Source organism: Carassius auratus, chromosome 8 (genome assembly GCF_003368295.1).
Source record: "Carassius auratus strain Wakin chromosome 8, ASM336829v1, whole genome shotgun sequence".
Taxonomy (NCBI): domain Eukaryota; kingdom Metazoa; phylum Chordata; class Actinopteri; order Cypriniformes; family Cyprinidae; genus Carassius; species Carassius auratus.
Genome location: NC_039250.1, coordinates 16,384,851 through 16,390,865, shown reverse-complemented (window position 1 = coordinate 16,390,865; position 6,015 = coordinate 16,384,851).

The window sequence follows — 6,015 nt, the reverse complement described above, 5'->3', positions numbered from 1 at the left end:
GGACACAGCTTGCATCTCTGTCAGGACAATGAGTCACCTTTACACAGACGCAAACAGATACAAATAACAAGCACAGTTTCATCTGCATGAAGGATTATTATACTGCAAATCATTTTAGAATACTGGATTCTTGATTTGAATAGTGAACTAGAAATATTACAGAATGCTAATCATTTCTGCTTTATATATATATATATATATATATATATATATATATATATATATATATATATATATATATATATATATATATATATATATATATATATATAATTTTTGTTAAAACATTCTGTTAAGTACCCGATTTACAGTAAATGAAGAAAAAGCTACATTTGTATGTGTTGTCAAATGCACATATTGGTGGTTTATGTGTTCATAGTGCTAAACAAAGAATGACATCACTTCTGTGCTGACAGCAAAATCCAGCAAAACCACACTCTGTCCAGCACTGTTTCAGTTCATGTTGGCAGAAGACATCAGTATTCGGTTTGTTTGTGTTTTTTCTCTTTTATTTTATTTAATGGTTGGCTGCAGAAGGGTACATATAATCTGACTTAAAAGTACTTTTTTTTTTTTCATAAGTAAACTGAAGACAAATGCTCTTTGTAGAATATTCTAATATTTCTTGGGAATTTCATGGAATGTTTTTGTTTTTTTTCAAAGGTAATGAGAGCCATAATTCAGCGCCATGTATAAAAACGATAAGAAAGACTTACATAATGTCTGTTTAGAAATTTTGCATGTATAATTGTATCATTTTTTTTTTCTGTCATTCTTTGTAACTACTTTTTTTAGTCAACTTGAATTTTTGAATGTACAAAATGTCCTGTAATGTGATCAGTTGACTTTACTAAATAAATAGCTAGCTAAACGTCTAACTACAGTTAATTTTCTCCAAATGGCAATTATTTATGCATGTCTGAAATATCTTATAAACTAAATGTCTAGTTGAAGTTTGCTGAATAAAGTGCTGCATGTTTACTAACGCAAAATATTTCCTCATTTTTCCTCAAGTCAATTATTTACATGTTAAAGAGGCTGGACAAGTCATTTTGTATTTAATAAATAATCTGATTCAAATGAAAAAAAAAATGCATTACATTTAATGAATCACATTCAATAGTGTGTGTAGTTGCAGTGTATCTTTCTGTTTCTCTCTGCTTACAATAAATTAATTCTGGATTGAATTTTCCTGTGCATACACTCTATAAAAATATTACTCTTTAATTGTTTTCTCATTTACAGTTGATTTATGTGCTGTTTTATGTGTTGTCACTTTTAATACCTTGTTTTATTCAGTTATTTTTGTTTAAAAACTGTTGCTAGCATAAACTATAACAGTATAGCATCTACCATATTGTCTTTCTAAAATGATAAATATTACAGTTAGAATGAATTATTATAAAGTCTACTCTAATCACCATAATGTTAAATCAAAATCAATGTTCTGGCACAAACTGGCATGTCTCATTGGACCTCTTTCTGTGAACTCAAATAGCAAGTTCACTAAACATATTGGAAATGTGTTCAGGAACAACTGCACATTATAAAGAATGTCTATGGTTAATGTCAACAGTGCAGAACAAATAAAGTCAGATGAGTGTATTAATAAGTTAATAACAGTGTAATCTTTTACACAGCAAGAAATTCATCACAATTTAAACTAAAGATTTCCTTTTAAGCAAATTATTCATTGGCAAACAAGATATTATTATTTTGTATTTAAATTTCATTACATAATGTGAGTATGATGTAAATTCTGCAATCTTGGCCTCTGGCAAAGCAAAGATATTGGATTTGTGTAATAATTCATATTAAAAAGATGAGCTTCTTATATTACATAACAAGGGACAGCAAAAAAGGGACATGATGAAATAATCCAATAAACGATAAAATAATCATTTATTCATACTGTAACGCAAGCTAGGGGGCTAGCAAACTCTTAACAAATCTACACATTGTTCTTTATAAAGCTAGTGTTCAAACAACTCTGTTTGATTAGAGGTTTCCCAGACTTTTTTATTTCATAGAAATGACCCTGACCCTGATTTTTGCAAAATGGTACTGCATCGCTTGTAGCATGATTCACTACACTTTCAAAGTAAATCATTGAGTGGGTGTCTCTAAACAGGGCATTTAATTTCCTTCCAAACTTTTAAATGTAACTGTGGCAACATTTTATCGTGCTGCTTGCTGTTCGTATCATGGCAGTTCGGAAATGAAGTTTCCAGTTAGTGGCATTATAAGGTTAATGCTCTGTCGCATTTGAAAGTAGCGTTACACCTACATTAAACCTAACCGATAGTGGTTACAAAAGCAAATATGAGCTAAAAATACATTTGCTGAAGCAGCTATGTAATTTTAGCTTGCTTGTACAAGGCTTTGAGCTCTTTTGTGGAGTGTTGTGACTCATACCTGTGAAAGAGCAATGCTGTACCAGGTGAGCCACCAAAAAAAAAAAAGCTATACACATGGACTGTAGTGAGTAGAAACTGATTACATGTAGTCTAGATTATGTAATGATATTCCTAAAATAAAGTAATTGTAATTAGAGAATATTACTTTTTAAAATGTTCATAATCAGATTACATTTACTTTTTTGTGGATTACACGATTACATATTAATCACAACATGGAAGTAACTTATTGTTGATTGCTAATTCACATAAGCCCAATGAGCCTAGGTTTAAAAAGCCATGCATGCTAGATTAATGTTGTTATTTTTGTACAGTGAGGCTCCATATATGGTCTTTCAAGGAACACTAACCATCACACAGTTGTTTGACAAAATAAGCAGAGCTCCTGCATGCTCATCTCACATTATTGATGCTCTGTGGCAGTGAGAAGACTCATTACCAGCTCACGCCGAGCACGTCTCTCCACCTGTATTCTAAACCCGAAGGAGTAATTCCATCAAAAAGCTGTCATAATGCCAAAACCAGTTTCCTGTTCAAGACCTGAATAGAATGTAATGAGTACTACCCTAATAAGCTAAAGAAACAGATGAGCCCTGGCTTGAGACTGCACAGATGGGTTAGAAACAACTAGACATTCAGAAATGAGTTCAAGTTTGAAGAATTTGATTTAGAAATGAGAAAATATTATTATTTTTTTATTAATTTTTTTTAGCTTATTATTTGGCATGGACGCAACAGAGAAAAATGCAAACATATCAAATAAACATCTGTCGGTTTTTAGCATTTGAATAATTATGTAATTAGCATATACATAACTAACTGCTACACACTGAACATTTCAACATCTGTAGTCCAACATCTGTAGTCCAATTTTTTTTCAAGTCAAGTCACCTTTAATTATAGAGCATTTTTAACAAATACAGATTGTGTCAAAGCCATTTTACAGTATTAAATAGGAAAATAGGAACCCATTTATCTGTAGTAAACAGATTACACAATGTAAACATTACACAATGACAAGTGGGTGATTTTGGATTAATGGTAATCGCTATTGCCTTCAGAGTCCACTCCAGAGTCTGCTCCAGTCCGGGAGCCTTCAGAGTCCACTCCAGAGCCCACTCCAGTCCGGGAGCCTTCAGAGTCCACTCCAGAGCCCACTCCAGTCCGGGAGCCTTCAGAGTCCACTCCAGAACCCACTAAAATCCAAGAGTTCTCAGAGTCTACTACAGAGCTTGTTCCAGTCCGGGAGCCCTCCGAATTCCCTCAAGAGGCTGCTCAAGTCTATGAGTTAATTCCAGAATTTTTTCCCATCTGTAAGTCTGCTCCAGTTCTCCCTGATGTGGTGATTTCTGCTGCAGAACTGCCTGAGGGGGCAGCATCCACTTCAGCTCTTCTCTGGGCAGTGGCGCCCCAGAGAACTCTCAGGCTGTCTTGTTCCAGCCAAGGAGACTGCTGCTGAACTTTCTGTCACAGCCTGTTACGGCCATAAAGGCTGTTTATAACCTCTCTGTGCTCTTCATTGCAGTTCGGCCGTAGCCTCATTGGTCAGTCCCTCCAGTCCCACCCTGGTTGTCCACTGGGGTTCCTGTTTGGCTGGAGCCTAACTGGTCTGTCCCTCTGGTTCTGCCCTGGTGGGCTTATTCTCTGCCCTGGACTCCTTCCCTGCCTGTCTGTGTCCCTGCCTGTCTGTGTCCAGGCTCTCTTCCACTACATGGCCTGGCCTGCTACTCATCCCCCTGATCCACCTCCTTCCGCCTTCCTTCAGGATTTATTTGTCTTTTGTTGGAGCTGCTTCTTTAGGGAGGGGTTATGTCACAGTCTTCAGGTGGTGATCCCAGAACGGCCACCAGAGGGCACTTCCATGTTTGTTTGTGAGCACATGGGCCTTCTTGTTATCTCATTATTGTTTCACTTACTGCTCCTGTGTCTCCCTCGTTACCTGCCATTTGTCTCCCTATTTATTCTCCTTATGTTTGCAGTCCTGTGCTTCTTCATTGCCGTATGTGGTCAGATGTCATTGGTCTTACCGGCTACACATCAATGTGGTTGGTCTTACTCTACCAGTTACACATCAATTAAGTCTGCCATGTCCTGTCTGGGAGCCATATGTGGAGGTACTTAGGGTGTCATACCCCTGAGAAAGAAGGACTGGAGGACTGGAAGTACTGGAATCATCCATCGTGACAACGACATGTCGGGAAACTTGTTCTAAGGGCACTCCATAGAAAGGAAAGGTTCATCCATGGGCTGATTGTGCAGTGACACGTCAGTGTGATGGCTATGTGAAGTGTACCGCAAAACTTTTTCATGTGGTCTCATGTGAAGCAATCTGAGCGGCATGACTGTGGCTGTGGATGCCATATGCCCCAGGAGGATCTGAAAGTGTTTCAGTGTTACCACCATCCTGGCTCTGAAGGAAAGGCAGTTCAGCACTGACTTGGCATGCTCGTTGGTGAGACACTCCGTCATACTCACAGAGTCTAACTTCTCACCAAGTAGATAGATTCTCTGCACAGGAGAGAGCCTGCTCTTTCCCCTGTTGACCCGAAGACCTAACTGGCTGAGGTACCAGAGAGTACCAGAGAGGTACCACAACTGCTCTCAAGACTGGACCATGATGAGCCAATAATCGAGATTCCTGTAACGGTACAAGAGGCAAGACATGGGGGAGAGGGACAGCCCGATGGGGAGGACCCTGTACTGCCATGCCTGACCCTCAAACACAAGCTGAAGGAACAACCTGTGTTGAGAAATTCAGGTCAATCGCTGCAAACCAATCCTGGGGCTGGATGCATGTGATGAAGTGCTTCTGTATTAGCATCTTGAATGGGAGCTTGTGAAGTGTCAGCTTGTGATTCGCAGATCCAGAATTGATCGAAGGCCCCCACTGGACAGTTTTTCCACTGGAATGAACGATGCCTCAAAAGTGTGCACTTATATGCTATAAGTGATCTGATTTATGGTGGGTGATAAAATGAAAATAAGAATTCTGTAGATTTACAAGGAGAGACCAAAATATCATAGACACTTGTTGGTGGCCTGTTTTGACTTGAGGCAGTAAGTAACCACTCACAGAACACAGAGTGACTGCAATGCACTAGATACCATTCAGCACTGCAAACAGTCATCAACACTTTAGCATTGTGTCAGTTGACTTTTGCCTGGGACATCAGCACTCAAATTTTCTTCAGACAATGTTTCCGCAGCGGTCTTATTCCTAGTGGAACGGATACATTTTCCCAGTGTCATCCAATCTCACTCAGTGTAGTAGTGCTTTGCAAAGGTGAGTGGAACTGCTTGTTCTGAGCCCTGGCCTACCAAATAGGGGTGCAGGAGGCTTGCACAAGACACTGGAAGGGGCAGCACCCATGGCACTTTGGTAAAGATCCCAATTCTGAAAGGGATACCATACGTAACCAACACGTTCAGTATTATTTTTGAAAAAAAAAACAATTGTGAGCTTTTGAAAAAATATGAATATTGTAGAAGTTTCTGTGACATTACTGAAAATTCTGTAATTATGTAGCGCGTTATATAACATTCCAGAACATTGTGGCAAAAAAAAGCATCCAACATTCAACTTCTGAAGATTTGGATG